Source organism: Chrysochloris asiatica, unplaced genomic scaffold, assembly GCF_000296735.1.
Source record: "Chrysochloris asiatica unplaced genomic scaffold, ChrAsi1.0 scaffold00002, whole genome shotgun sequence".
NCBI classification, from domain to species: domain Eukaryota; kingdom Metazoa; phylum Chordata; class Mammalia; order Afrosoricida; family Chrysochloridae; genus Chrysochloris; species Chrysochloris asiatica.
Window position 1 is genome coordinate 19877450 of NW_006408520.1, and position 16558 is coordinate 19894007.

The 16558-nt window shown below is 41.4% G+C and overlaps 1 protein-coding gene and 1 pseudogene across 3 annotated transcripts in view; both read left to right on the forward strand.

Moving 5' to 3' along the window:
• Nucleotides 1-13993, forward strand: part of LOC102822479 — a 15019-nt pseudogene extending 1026 nt beyond the window's left edge.
• Nucleotides 1-16558, forward strand: part of FAM69A (family with sequence similarity 69, member A) — a 215771-nt gene that overhangs the window by 181948 nt on the left and 17265 nt on the right. The gene's annotated exons all lie outside the window — the stretch shown is intronic.

Here is a 16558-nt window from a genome sequence, read left to right on the forward strand (position 1 = left end):
CTCATCTTTCTCCCGCGGAGCGGCTGGTAGTTTCGAACCGCTGACCTTAAGGTTCGCAGCCCGATTCATAACCACTACGCTACCAGAGCTCCATAGAAGTATTTAAACAGGGAAGTGACAGATTCGATTTCTGTGTTGGAAGAATCTCACTAGTTATGGTGTAGAGGGTAGATTGGATGGAAAATGGCACAAGCAGGGAGCTCAGTCTCATAGTTGTTGCAGTAATACAGTCACAAAGTGGTGAGGGCTTAAACTATGGTGTTGGCAGTAGAAATAGACAGGAAGAAGCCTCTTCAAAGGATATTAAAGAAATAATTTGATTGTCAGCACTTGGTGATGAGGGATGAGAGAGAAGGAAAAGTTCAGGACAACTTGCTGTTTCCTGAGAAGCCTAAGACAAAATATAGTTCTTATCATTGTGATATGCAGATGATACAACCTTGCTTGCTTAAAACTAATGGACTTAAAATACTTACTGACAAAGATCAAAGACCGCACAGCCTTTATTGTGGGTTGTACCTCAATGTAAAGAAAACAAAAATCCTCACCACTGAACCAGTAAACACATCCTTATAAATGGAGAAAAGATTGAAGTTTCAAAGACTTCACTGTGCTTGAATCCACAATCAACACTCATGGAAGCAGCAGTCAAGAAATCAAATGACATGTTGGAGTAGGTAAATCTGCACAAGACTTCTTTAAAGTGTCCAAGAGCAAAGGTGTCAGTTTTAGGACCACAGTATGTCTGATCCAAGCAATAGTATTTTCAATAGCCTCATATGCATGTGAAAGTTGGACAGTGAATAAGGAAGACTATTGAATTTATTATTTGAGTTATGGTGTTGGAAAAGAATATTGAAAGTAGCAGGGACTACTAGAAGAACGAACAGTTCTGTATTAGAAGAAGTACAACCAAAATGCTCCTTTGAAGCCAGGATGGCGAGATTTCATCTTTCATACTTCAGACATATTATCAGGAGGGACCAGTCCTTAGGGAAGGATACCATGCTTGTTAATCTGGTAGGTCAGCAGAAAAGAGGCAGACCACCAAGAAGATAGATTTGCAGTGTCATTAGCAATGGGTTCAAATGTAACAGCAATTGTGAGGATGGCTGTATTTTGTTCTATTGTGGATAGGGTAGCTGTGAGTCAGAACTGACTCAACGGCACCTAACAACAACAACATGATGGATGGAATGAAATAAATCAAATGACATATTGCATTAGGTAAGTCTGCAGCAAAAGTGATGAAGAGCAAAGATGTAACTTTGAACACTGAGGTTCTTGACCCAAGCCATGGTCTTTTTAATCACCTCATGTGCATGTGAAAGTTGGACAGGGAATAAGGAATACTGTAGAAGGGTTGATGTATTTGCATTATGGTGTTGGTAAAGAGTAATGAAAGAACCATATACTGCCAGAAGAACAAATAAGTGTGTCTTGGAAGAAGTGCAGCCAGAATGTTCCTTTGAAGTGAGGATGGTGAGACTTTGTGAGGAATGGGTTTCTGGAGAAGGGCATCATACTTAGTCAAGTAGAGAGTCCGTGAAAAAGATGAGGACCCCCAGCAAGACAGATTACACAAGGGCAGCAGCAGTGACCTCAAACATATCAATTGTGCAGATGGCACAGGACCAGGCAGTGTTTCATTTTGTTGTGTATGCACTTTCATTGAGTCAGGATCGACTGGAAAAAGAGGAGGACCCCCAGCAAGACAGATTACACAACGGCAGCAGCAGTGACCTCAAACATATCAATTGTGCAGATGGCACAGGACCAGGCAGTGTTTCATTTTGTTGTGTATGTGGTTTCATTGAGTCAGGATCGACTGGATGGCACCTATCAACAACATGGTAGAGAGCCCAAAGGAAAAAAAATTGAATAAAATCTTGAAAAACAACAATACTTTTGTTTACAGTTGTGAGAAAGGAAGAAAACTCTGCAAAGAAGACTGGTAAGGATTGGCCAGAGAAGTAGGAGAAAAATACGGAGAATTCGTTTGAAAAGAATGGTGCTACAAAGTGTGGTCAACAAGCACAAACACTGATGAGAGCTTAAGGAAGAACTGAAAATGCAGTTCAGAGTTCATTGTTAAGTGTTAACGAGCATTTGCAAAACAGGTCAAAAGTTAAAACGCAGTGTACTGAGTTGGGATCTGAATACTAGTGTGGATAATGAGTAGGGACTGTTTGTAGAAAGTGTGCTGGGACATTGTTTTTAAAAGACCTAATCCAATGTGGTAACACGAACTCCTTACATTCTGTTTGAAAGACAAAATGGTAGCCACTGAAAATAGTTGATGTAGATGAGGATTAACTATTTCCAGGTAACCTTATTGCAAAGTTGTAATGAAAATAATTTCTGCTACACCTACAGGCATTTGTTAAACACATTTATTTGCAAGCAATCACATATGTTTCATATAATCTATTTTGTAAACTCATTTAAGGTCTAACACTGTCCTTTTAGGTATTTTATGAGCTTGCATGAAAGATGTACTTAAAGCAAAAGCAACAATATTCCAGAGGCAGGCTTCTGGTACCTTTGTAATTAGCATCAGGCAACAAGAAATCCTGAACCAGTGTTTTTCAAATGCCCTTTCTTAGATGAGCAGTAAAACTGGGAACTGTTACAAATGCAAATTTTCATCCCTACCTAACATCTCCCAAGTCAGAAATTCTGAGCTGGGGCAGACCCTGTAATCTGTGGTTTAATAAACCCTGCAGGTGATCTACCCACCCACTGTCATCAAGTCGATTCAGACTCATATATAGTGTTCAGACTCATCAGACCTATATAGTGTTTTCAAGACTAAATATTTGCAGGAACAGACAGCCTCATCTTTTTCCTGTTTAACAACTGGTGGCTTTGAACCACTGACCTTTCTGTCAGCAACCCAGAACCTAACCTACAGTGCCACCAGAATGCCTTGAAGGTGATCTGAAGCTCCCTAAAGTTGAGGACCTCTGCTATAAACCAATTCACTTCTCACACCTCTCTAAAGGCTGGTAGCCTCAGCTGATCCTTATACCCTCTTCTTGACAGGATAGGAAATGTCTTGTCTATTTTAATCAATCCATATAACTTTAACCAGTTAACCACCTGCTGTTCAGTCAGCTCCAACTCATGGTAACTGCATATGTGACAGAGTAGAACTGCTCCATAAAGTTTCAGTGCTGAATATTTGGAAGTACATCACCATGCTTTTCTTCACAGGTGCCTCTAGATGGACTTGAACCTCCAACTTTACAATTATCAGCCAAGTGTGTTAACTATTCCATCCAGGGACCCACATAATTAATTTAAGTGCCTTAATTTCACCATTGATAGTCCATTTCTAATACCTGCCAGACTATTTAACAAGTTATACATTTTGTCAGTAGAATCCTAATTTTCTAATCATTGAAGTCTCAGGAATTGGTCAGGAGATAGATAATACGAGGAAACGTCAAGAAACTCGTGGAAAATGGAATTAAAAGACAATGGAATTTTTCCAAGTACTTTTTGCACCTGCTCATAAAAGTGCTTAAGGAGCTCTGGTAGTGTAGTGGTTACCAATCAGGCTGCTAACCTCAAGGTCGGCAGTTCGAAACTACCAGCTGTTCCGCGAGCGAAAGATGAGGTTTTCTGCTCCTGTAAAGATTTACAGCCTTGGAAACCTTGTGCAGGGTCACTATGAGTCGGAACCGACTCCACAGTACTGAACAACAACATAAAAGTGCTTATAGTAACTGCTTTTAGTGTTTATTTAGAAATCTAGCTGAGCGGCCTGTGAATTTCTGATTAAGATATTGGGGGCATCTAGACTCTGGTAGTGTAGTGGTTACAAATCGGGCTGTGAACCTCAAAGTCAGCAGTTCGAAACTACCAGCCGTTCCGTGGGAGAAAGATGAGGCATTCTGCTCCTGTAAAGATTTACAGCCTCGGAAACCCTGTGCAGGGTCGCTATGAGTCGCACCCGACTCCATGGCACTTAACAACAACAACAGACTGGAATGTAAACTAACATACAATTGGCATACTGCATGTGCTGAAGAACTTTTTTATTCCAGACATAGCAGAAGACAAGATGAGAATGGGAAGGATTCTTGTGTGTGTGTGTGTGTGTGTGTAGATTGAGAGAGAGAGAATGAAAGGGGGAGGGAACAAGTTGAGGAGAGAAAAAGAGACAGAGATGAAGATTTGAGCATATTTAATATCTGAGAAAGCAGTCAGGTTGAAGACACAGGCAAGAGTGCAGAGAATGGTGACATTTGAGGAAAAAAACAAACCTAATGTTGAGATGATGAGAGATGATGACTAGAAAAGATAAAGGGAGGATTTTCAGGCATTGTTAAGAACCCAGCTCTGCAATTTTCTGTTTTTAAAAAAGAATTTGCTAAATTTCTCTGCAATAATTTAAAAAATTATTTAAAACCTGGTGGTGGCTGTGTGCCGTGGAGTCGGTTCTGACGCATAGCAACCCCGCGAAACAGCTGGTAGTTTCGAACTGCTGACCTTGGGTTTCGCAGCGCGATTCATAACTAGTACCTTGGAAACCCTATGCAGAAACCTACTGGAAGGCACTTAACAACAATCTCTGCTCGTTATTATCGCCCCCTTGTGGTACAATCGCCACAATTTGTTCATTGATTCCCTTACACAAGTCAGTTTTGTGAAGTACAGCTAAAGACTGCCATCTTCTGGTACTCTTGGGAGTGTCTAAAAAGGAGGAATCAGTTTTGTTGTAAGTGCTCTCCAGTCAGTTCCAACTCATAGCGACATTGTATAGGGTTTCCAAGGAGTGGCTGGTGAGCTTAAACTTCTGACCTTGTGGTTCAAACTGACTTTGCGGTCAGTGCTTTATCCCACAGCGCCACACTAGAACTCCATTAAGAGTTTTGTTGTTGCATTGTTGTTAAGTGCCACCAAGTCAATTCCAACCCATAGGACCCTGTGTAGGATTTTCAAAGAGCGGCAGGTGAGTTTGAACTGCCGACCTTACAGTTCAAACTGATCTTACGGTTGACTACTTATCCTACAGCGCCACACCTTGATGTTTTCTGAGAATAATCTTATTGTAAAGTTGAACATTATTTTCAACCTTTCTCTTTTTATTTAGATCATATTACTGACAGTGATTACAACTTGTGCCTGTAAAATAAAACAAAAATAGCATATGGCCAATTATTTGTTTCATACAAGCATGTGGGAAACATGCTCTTTGTTTGTGCTGGAAGCCACAAGTTGAAGAGCCTGTTTTTTGTCACTACTTTGATGCAGGATTGGTTTGAGGCCTTTTGCTCAAAACAAAAATCTGATTCTTGTAATTAAATGCCAAACCAGTTTTACTAAGATTCTGGTTTTATGGAAAAGTTTTATCCTCAGTGAAATTTTAAAACCCCAACTACTATATTCTTTATGTCGAAGCTCTTGCAAAGATAAGCACTGAATACGCCCTGCACTGAGAACCACAAGGTTGGCGGTTCGAACCCACCAGATACTTGTCAGGAGAAAGATGAGGCTTTCTGCTTCTGCAAATATTTGCAGCCTAAGAAACCCTATTTAGGGTTTTATTATGAGTTGGAACCAACTTGATGATACTTTACAAAAACAACAAAGGAAGCCCTGCTGGTGCTGTAGATTAATTGATGGTTCAAACCTACTAGCTGCTTGGCTGGGGAAAGAGGAAGCAGTCTGCTGCCATAAGGAGTTTACAGGCTTGGAAACTCTATACAGGGTTACTGTGACCCATAATTGGCTCCCTGGCCATGGGTTTGCTTTTTGGTTTTACTGAACACCAAGTTTACTGAATACCAAGTTCTGTGTCATGTGCTAGAGCAAGCAAGGAGGAGGTTCAATGGTGAGTATGACCAAGTCTCTGCTTTCAAAGCATCTTACTTACTACCAGGAAGATAATATGAGTACAAATGATATTTGATTTGGAAGCTTAAGTGTCATGAATTGAATTGTGTGTCCCCACTAACCTCAAGGTCCGCAGTTTAAACCCATGAGTCACCATGAGTCCTTGAAAACCCTAAACAAGTTCACTGTGAGTCATGACTCGATGGCACTTAACAACAACAACACCATTGCAATTGGCAGTTATGTAATGATCCCTCATGATGTGATCTAATGTAATAAACCAGTTAAGAGGATTAATGATGGGATGCATCTGTCACAGTCCTAATGCTATGTAAGAGGCGTTTCCTTGGGGTGTGGCCTGCAAATCTTTTATCTTACGAATAGTAAAGGAGAAAAAAAATTGAGCAGAGAGAGAGGGATCCACTTACATCAAGAAAGAAAAGCAGAGCATATCCTTTGGGCATAGGGTCCCAGGCACTGTGAACCTCCTACAATCAGGGTAAGATTGATGTCGAGACACATGGAGATCTCCAAAGAACACCAGGCGGACAGATAGTGAAAGTAGACAAGGCTCTTTCCCCCAAGTTGACAGAGAAAGCCTTCCCCTTGGCCTGGCCCTCTGTATTTGTACTTCTAGCCTCTCAAACAGAGAGAATAAATGTCTGTTTGTGAAAGTCATCCACTTGTGGTATTTCTATTATAGTAGCACTAGATGCAGTAGGATAAGCACTGAACTGCCAACTACAAAGTCGGCTGTTCAAACCCACCAGGATAAAGATGGAGATTTATTTCCCATAAAGATTTATAGCCTCGAAACTGTATGTAGAGTCACCATAAGTTAGAGTCTACTCGATTGCAGTGGGTTTGGGTTTTGTTATTTATTTATATATGTATAAGATAACATAGGAGATCTGATGACGTAGTGGGTTACATGTTGGGCTGCTGACCATAAGGTCAGCAGTTCAAATTCACCAGCTGCTCTGCAGGAAAAAGATAAGGATTTCAGCTCCTATAAAGATTTACAGCCTCGGAAACCCTATACTGAGTTCTTATGAGTCAGAACCAACTTGATAGCACACAACAGCAGCATCAGCAAAGAAAAGAAGGGAGAAAAGAACATAAATTCATAAAGGAAATATATGGCCTTCAGATTATTCACTGAAAATTTGTTGCTGTGGAAAAGGCCATATTTAAATCTTGGCCTAGGGGCAGAGTTAGGGTAGAATTTCTCAGAATGCAAGAGCCAAAGACCAGAAGGACAATTAAAGTTCTTCAAATCCTATTTGAGAAGTTATTGATAATAGAAAGTTGTCCTTTTAGATTTTTTTTAAAAACAGTTTTACACTTCATTCATTGATCCATTGAACAAGCGCTTTTTATATGTATTGGATTATGTGTCAGGCTTTGCACAAAATCCTAGGGTAAGAAATACTAAAGTCCTGGTCCTGCTTTGATTTGCTTGAGTGGAGGGGATGACTGTAACCAGAACTCTTTAGTGGGTGCATGATGGAGAAGTATGTGACCCAGCAGTCAGATTATTAAATCGGCTCTGCATTTTCCTCCCCAAGACAAGTCATTCAGGTTCTTAGACTTCAAAGCTTAAAAGTACAGGTTCTGAAATCAGGTTGTCAGTGCTCAGATTCCAGCTTCATCTCTTACCTCTGCAAGTTTATTAAACTCTCTTGCCTCAGTTTCTTTATCAGTAGAACAAGATCATGATGGCTGTGTGCCGTGGAGTTAGTTCCGACTCATAGTGACCCTGTACAGGGTTTTTGAGGCTGTAAATCTTTACGGGAGCAGAAAGCCTCATCTTTCTCCCGCAGAGCAGCTCATAGTTTTGAGCTGCTGACCTTGCAGTTCACAGCCTGATTCGTAACCAGTAAGCTACCAGAGCTCCTTAAGCTCATGATAATACTTATTTTATAGGGAGGTTGGAGCTTTGGTAGCATAGTGGGTTGGTTACACTTTGGGCTACTAATTGCAAGATCAGCAATTCAAATCCATCAACTGCTGCTTGGAAAAATCCTTCACAGGGTTGCTATGTTGTTGTTAAAGTGCCGTTGAATCAGTTCTGACTTTTAACAACGCTTTTCAGCGTTTCCAAGGAGAGACTGGTGAGTTTGAACTGCCCACCTTGTAGTTCAAACCGACCTTGCAGTCCAGTGCTTTATCCCACAGCTCCAAACCAGGACTCCAGAATTGCTATGAGTGGTAACCAACTCGAGGGCACTTAACAACTGCAAGGGAGGTTGTGAAAATTAAATACATATACATGAAAAGCTCTTATAATAATGTTGGTAAATAATACGACAAAGATCCATCTACTTAAAAATCTTAACTTTTTACCGTGTTTGCTTTATTTTTAAAAGAAATAAAATATTACAAATAGATATCATTGAATTCTTCTTCACCCTACTTCATAGTCTCCTTCCCTCTTCCCAGAGTTAACCACCGACTTAAAATTAGTGTAAATTGTTGTTAGCTATGATTTATACTTTTCCCTGTGTGTTTGGATATGTAAACAATATATAATATCGCTTTGCATATTTCTAAGCTTTATTAAATGGTACTGATCACCACATAAAAAATCTGCAGCTTTTTTCACATTATGTCTTTTCACATTGATATGTATGACCCAAGTTCTTTTTTACCCGTTCTCTATTGATAGGCATTTATGTTGTTACCCTCTTTATGCTTTTAAAAACAGTTTATACCTCCTCAGTGGCATCCTGAGCCCATGTTAGGTCTGCACCTGAGTTTCGTTGTTTAGAGAGAAAGACTTTGGGTTACAGATTCAATTTGGGTACGGATTCAATTAAGCTGTTTATTAGTTTTATTTTGATTTTGTCTTTTATTTTTCTAGAAAAATATTGTTCATTTTAAATGTGATGTCATAAAGTTGTTTATGTTACTCACTATCACTACCTTTTTCTTTCCTGATAATTGCTTGTGCCTTCTCTCTTTTTCTTTCTTTATACTGTCTGAGGGGACTCACTTACTTGGTGTTTATTGGTACTTTGGTTTGTATGTGTCTTTTAAGCCTCTTTAGTTGAATGCTTGCTTATTATAGTCAGCATCTTGTTTTTTCACCATTGCATTTAAAACTATAAATTTCCATCTAACAACTGCTTTGGCTGCAGCCCACAAGTTTTATTATGTGTATCTTTGTTGTTCAGTTCCAAATAATCTTTGTTTCCATTGTAGTTTCTACTTCATCCCACAAAGTATTTAGGAGAGTGTCTTTTCTTTTGCCCAAGTGTGTCTATAGTTGTTTATTATTATTATTTGTTGTTTATTTGTGCTCAGAGAATATATGAATTTAAATTCCTAAATCATGTAATTCCTAAACTGGAGGATTTCACTCAAATCCCTGAGAAAGGCCACAGAACTCCTGCCACCTTTACCTTAATGAAGAAACATGCCAATGAAATTGCTGGCTATGTGCTGCCAAGTAGAGATGGCATTTCATAAAATCCCCAGAGGTTGGCCAGATGAAAGAAAGACACTAAGTGGGTCCCTAAGATTGAGTTCAGGAACTGGATTGCTCAATGAACACATAAAGATTTTCTTTCTGCTCCAGCAAAGATTTACAGCCTCCAGAAACCTATATAGGGAAATCCTGGTGTGGCACTATAGGATAAGCACTGGACTGCTAACTGCAAGATCAGTAGTTCAGACCCACTAGCTGCTCCTTGGAAACCCTATCAGGGTCACTATGAGTCAGAACCTATCTGATGGCACATATCAGTAATATATATATATATATAATTTGTTGTTGGGTTTTTTTATGGTGGTGGTGAGAATATACATAGCAAAACCGATTGAGTGTTTCTTCATGCACAATTCAGCAACATTGATTCTGTTCTTCAAGTTGTGCAACCATTCTCACCTGCCTTTTCCAGATTCTTCTTCCTCCATGAACATAAATTCGCTGCTCCTTAAGTATCTGATCTGATCTGATCTTTCCAGTTGCTGTTGTTGATTTGAGCCCATATAAATAGACCATTCTTAAGAGAGCATAATTCTTAATGCAGATGTTCTTTGCTAGTTAAACTAAACTATAGTTTGATTTTATGAAGGTTTGAGAGGATATTTTTGGTTTAAAGTTTAGAGATTATCTCAAGGCAGTAGTTTGGAGAGTTCATCCACCCTCTTGGCCCCAGAAAATACAGATTCTATGAAAATTTGAAATTCTGCTCTACATTTTCTCCCTTTTGATCAGGGTTTTTCTATAGAATCTTTGATCCCAATGTTCAGTAATGATGCCTGGTCTCATGGCAAAGGAGACAGCTATTCATGGAAGTAGCTACCCACACATCCCATTTTTCTTCCTATTCCTCACTTTCCTTCTTGCTCCAGGCTGATAAAGACTAATTGTTGCACCTTGGATAGCTGCTTGTAAGCTTTTAAAATCCCAGGCTCTACACAATGGACTAGGAAGCAGAATGGAAGCCCTGAAAATGGTATTAGATCAGTTAACAGAGATGTCCCGTGAAACCATGAGCCTACATCTTCAGACTAAGAAAACAAATCCCATGATGTATTTGGCTGTACATGAATAGTCTCAGTAGCATTTCTGTTTTTTGTTTTAAATTTATCACACAACTTATGCCAATTCATTTTTTTACAGGTGGACAGTTTTTTGTCAGTAATTGCATTAATTATCTGTGCAAACCTATCCTTAATCAATGTGATTTTTCCATCATGATAAAGTAAAACTCAGTGGTCCATAAGCAATAACCCCCCTTCCTTCTACCCTGCTGTTGTTATTGTTAAGTCGGTTCTGATTCATAGCAACCATATATGGGGTTTCCAAAGAGCAACTTGTGAGCAGGAACTGTGACCTTTTGGTTCAAAATGACCTAGTGGTCCAGTGCTTATCTTACAGCACCATACCAGGGCTCTCCTCCCACCCCTGGCAACCAGTAATAAACTTTGGGCTCTATGCATTTGCCTGTTTTACCTTTTTATGTAAGTGAGATCATTCAAAGTTTGTCTTTTTGTGACTGACTTATTTCACTCAGCATAATGTCTTCAAGGAGTCCTGGTATGGCGCTGTGGGTTAATGTGCTGGATTGTAAGGTCTGTTTGAACCACAAGGTCAGTGGTTCAAGCACACCAGCTGCTCCTAGGAAGCTCTACACAGGGTCACTATGATTCAGTACCAACTCCATGGCACTTTCCAACATTTTCAAGCTCCATCCATATTGTAACACACACCAAGACTTCTTTTCTCTTTTCTAACTAAGTAGTAGTCCATGCATGCATATACCACATTTTGTTTATACAGTTGTCTACTAGGTCCCTTTACGGTAAGCACTGGACCATAAAATCAGTTCGAACTGAAAGGTTGGCGGTTCAAACTCACCACCTACTCCTTGGAAACCCTATACAGGGTCGCTATGGGTTGGAACTGACTGGATGGCACTTAGCAACAGTAATCACCACCTTTTGGCAGCTATGAATAATGTTGTAGTGAACATTGGTGTGCATACAGTGGTGCTTCAAAAAATTCATGGAAAAATAGAATTAAAAGATAATTAAACTTTTCCATGAACTTTTTGAAACCCCCTCGTGAATCTATTCACATGACCGCTTTCTGTGGCGCTGTAAGATAAGAACTAGACCACAAGGTTGGTTTGAACCACAGGTGGGAGGTTCAAATCCATCACTTGCTCCTTGGAAACCCTATTCAGGTTCCCTTTGAGTCAGAACCCACTGAACAGCACTTAACAACAATGCAATTCTGAGGTACAATCATATCAAAGGGAGAAAGCAGTACATGGTCATGGGCTAACCTAGTAATTTTGCTGCTACTGGTAATTTAAGGGCAATTGTTGTTGTTGTTTAAGGGCAATAGCTCCTAGGTATTGGCACTTTACATATGAATAGGGTAGGGCAGAACATTTGATCTCTCTCTGGTTTATCTTATTCTCACAACACACAGTAGGAAGCATTGGAAAGATCTGGTAAACTTTGAGAAGCCTGTCTGGCTCTTCCACCACTTGACTGTCAGTTTGTTGTACTGTGGTGGCTTGTGACTTGCTGTGATTCTAGAAGCTATGCCACGGGTGTTTTAAATACCAGCAGAGTTGCCCATGGTGGACAGGTTTCAGATGAGCTTCCAAACAAAGACCGACTAGGAAGAAGGAGAGACAGACTACTTCTGAATATTGAGTCACTGGAAACCTTATGAATAGCAGTGAAATCCTGTCATATATAGTACCAGAAAATGAGCCCCTCTGGTTGAATGGCATTCAAAATGCAACTGGGGAAAAGCTGCCTCCTCAAAGTAGAGTTGGCCGTAATGACATGAATGAAGTAAAGCTTTCTAGACCTTCATTTGCTGATGGGGCACAACTCAGAATGAAGAGACACTGCTGTAAATATCCATTAATAATCAGAACATGGAATGTATGATGTTTAAATCTAGGAAAATTGCAACTTATCAAAAATGAAATGGAACACACAAACGCCAATATCCTAGGCATTAGTGAGCTGAAATGAACTGGTATTGGTCATTGAATCTGATAATTACATGGTTTACCATGCCGTGAGGGACAAATTGAAGAGGAATGGCGTCTCATTCATTATCAAAAAGAACATATCAAGATCTGTCATGAAGTACAATGCAATAGGATAATATCCATATGCCTACAAGGAAGACCAGATAATACCACTATTATTCAAATTTACACACCAACCACTAAAGCCAGTGATGATGAAATTAAAGAATTCTACCAACTTCTTCTGGTAGAATTCTACCAACTTCTTCAAGGAGTTCTGGTAGCGTAGTGGTTACGAATCGGGCTGCGAACCTTAAGGTCAGCAGTTCGAAACTACCGGCCGCTCCGTGGGAGAAAGATGAGGCTTTCTACTCCCGTAAAGATTTACACCCTTGGAAACCCTGTATAGGGTCGCTATGGGTCGGAACCGACTCGACGGCACTTAACAACTTAACAACAACACCAACTTCTTCAGTCTGAAATTGATCAAACATGCAATCAAGATATACTGATAATTACTGGTGATAGGAATGCAAAGGTTGGAAACAATAAGGGAGGATCAGTTGGAAAATAGGCCTTGGTGATACAAATGATGCTGGAGAGCACATGATAGAAATTTGCAAGACCTGTGATTTGTGCATTGCAAATACCTTTTTTAAACAGCATAAAAGACTACTATCCAGACGGATCTCACCGCCATCTATGAGAGTTTCCTGTTGCTGAGCCCTGACCTGGTGTCTACCCGTGGAGGCACCAAGTCCAACCTAGGATGGCCATCCTCAGGACCCTGGAGCTCATCGGACTCCAGTCTTGCCGAGGTTGCCCCACAACCGCCTGGCTGCTCCACCAGCCTGGTAGAGGTCTGCACCTGCACCTGGGTGCCAGCCCCTCCCCCAGGGCTTTGCACCCCTGACTCCGCGCCCAGGCCCTGACCTGTCGCCCTCACCCACCTCACCAACTGCAACCCCAGTTATCTCCTCCCAGTACAAGACTGAGCTGTGCCGGACCGTCTCAGAGAGTGGATACAGCCGGTATGGGCCAAGTGTCAGTTTGCCCCTGGCACCAGTAAACTTCACCAGGCCAGCTGCCACCCCAAATGCAAGATGGAACTCTGCCACAAATTCTACCTCCAGGGCTACTGCCCTATGGCTTACGCTGCCGCTTCATCCACAACCCCAATGAAGACAAGGCCACCTTCAGACACCCCCACATGTTGCAACAGAGCATCAGCTTCTCCGGACTGCCATCAGACTGCCATCCATCACCACCACCAGCCCGCCTGCCAGGCCCTTCCCTTTCCTCATGTTCCTTCTCGCCCTATAGCTTTCCGCCACCACCACCTGGGAACCTTCCACTGTCACCCTCTGGCTTCTCTACTTCCCCTGGGACCCCTGTGCCCCAAAGAGACCCTATCCCAAGCTGTTGCCCCTCTTGTCGGAGAGCCACCCCCAGCAGTCTCTGGGGGCCTGGCTCGAAGCCCCTCTGTGCACTCCCTGGGATCAGACCCTGATGAATATGCCAGTAGTGGCAGCAGCCTGGGGGGTCTGAGTCACCCATGTTCAAGACAGGAGTTTTGGGGCTGCCCCAGCCACTGTAACTCCCTGCTGACTCCTAGCTTCAATCAAATCTCCATTTTTGAGTGACAAATGCCTGCCTGGTACAAATCATCTGGGTCATAAGGGGGCCATTTCTCATACTGTGGGCTCACATGCGCCCTAGGACTGTGGGGATCTTAGGGGGACCTTAACTTAAAGCAGCCACCCTCACCTTCCAAAATGCCCTTCCCTGGGGCGGGACCCCAGTGCAAGTTCTTGACAGTGCTTATGATGTGTGAAGATGGAGTGTTTTCTGAGTTCTTAAAGACAAGATGTACCAAATTTGAGGGAGGCAGCAAAGCCCCCTCCTCTCTCCTACCCAAATCTGTTTCCTGGAATCTTAGGTGCTGTGACTAACAGGCCATCACTGCCCGCTCCCAAGATTTCCTAGACCTCAAGGCCCCAGCTTTGGTGGGTTAGTGGAGCCTCCCCAAAACAAGGGAGTCCTGGTTCTCAGATTTCTCTCCAAAAGCAACTAGCCAAAGCTGTTGCCACCTTCTCTCCCCAAGCCATTGGGCCCTTTATTTATGATGACTTTATTTATTCTAATAGATTTTATGGTATTTATATATATTGGATTATCTGCTTTCCTTATATTTCTCTCTCTCCTTTTGTAATATTGGAAACTATGGAATAGTTATACTATAATATGTTGTTGTTGTTGTTAAGTGCCGCCGAGTCGGTTCTGACCCATAGCGACCCTGAACAGGGTTTCCGAGGCTGTAAATCTTTACGGGAGCAGAAATCCTCATCTTTCTCCTACAGAGCAGCTGGTAGTTTCGAACTGCTGACCTTGTGGTTTACAGCCCGATTCGTAACCACTATGCTACCAGAGTTCCTTTTTAATAATATATTAAGTAATATATATTGTTACCTAAAAAGTTAAAAAAAAAAAAAAAGGCTACTATACGCATGAACCTCACCAGATGGACTACACAGAAATTGTGTTGAGTACATCTGTCGAAAGATACTGTGGAAAACTCTGTATCATCAGCCAAAACAAAGCCAGGGTAGGCTATGGAACAGACCATCAATTGCTCATATGCAAATTCAGGCTAAAGCAGAAGGAAAGTAAAACATGTTCACAAGAGCCAAAATATGAGTTAGACATATCCCACCTGAATTTAGAGATCGTCTGAAGAACAGATTTGATGCATTAGACACTAAAGACCGAAGAGTTGTGGGATGACATCAAGAACATCATACAGGAAGAAAGCAAAAGGTCATTAACAAAATAAGAAAGAAGGAAAAGACCAAAATGAATGTGAGAAGACACTCTGAAACTTGCTCTTCAGCATAGAGATGCTAAAGCACATACAAGAAGTGAGGAGGTACAAGAGCTGAACAGAAAATTTGGAGAAGACAAAGTCAAATATTATAACGAAATGTGGAAAGACCTGGAGTTAGAAAACTAAAAAGGAAGAACACTCTCGGCATTTCTTAAGCTAAGAGAACTGAAGAAAAAATTCAAGCCTTGACTTGTGATATTGAAGGATTCTCTGGGCAAATTATTGAATGATGCAGAAAAGAATCAAAAGAAAATGGGGAGAGAACAAACAAGATGGCAGATCGGGTGGACATGTAGTACAGAGCTCTGCCAACAACAACACAGAATACCTGACCAAGCAGGCTCAGGGGATGGTCCCAGAACACTGAACCACATATAAAGGGATATTTAGAAGGCTGGAAGGCTTGGAGCTGGGGAATTTGTGGCAGAAGCAAGAAATCTATTGCTTTCTAGTCCGGATGCTCGGCTGCTCCAGGAGCCGCCATTTTGGATGAGACCATGTGGGGGAAGCATCGGAGCGGCCACAGATGCCTGGCAGAACCGCAGAGATAAAAGTGTGCACATTCTTTTCTTTTGGTAGCTGTTCATTGGTCCCTTGCTGTCTGCGCACCTCCATTCTGGTGACAGTAGGGGTGCTTGAGCTACTGGGCACTCCAGCCCCACCCTCGGAGGGTTCTACTACGCATTCGCACAGATCTCCTCAAAATTTAAAGAGACAGTTTCCAATTAAAACCAAACAGCCACAGCCGGCCCTGATCTGTTTCCAACTAGAAAAAAGGCCTGAACGGGGATTGTGGAGCAGGACAAGCAGACAAAGAGGAAATAGGCCGAAAATTAAATCCTAAGTTACGTCAAAACGACCAACAGTGGTATCTTGAAACTTCTCAGGAAGAAGAGTGAAAAGGGAAGCCCATTTTCTGGTCACATCTGCTTGGAGGCATTCAGAAAGCATAAAAAATACCAAAATACACACCCATCTAAGTATTAAGTCCACAGATAACCCCTGAAAATGCCCAAAAAACAGAAGCAGATGACCGTATCTGTACATGTCCAGAAACGAGATAAAGTGACTGAGGCAAATGAGCTCAAAGTAGACCTACACACCATGCTGGAAGATGGGCAGGCTTTGGAAAAGCCAGAGAAGGAATTCCCAAAAATGATTATAAAAGGTATCAAAACACTATACAACGCAGTTGAGAAAAATAAGGAAGAAGTCAGGAAAGTGTTACAGGAACAATCAAATAAGATAGATAGAGCATTGGAAACAATTCAAAACCTACAGAAAGAGGTCCAAACGATTAATAATAGAATATCAGAAATGGACA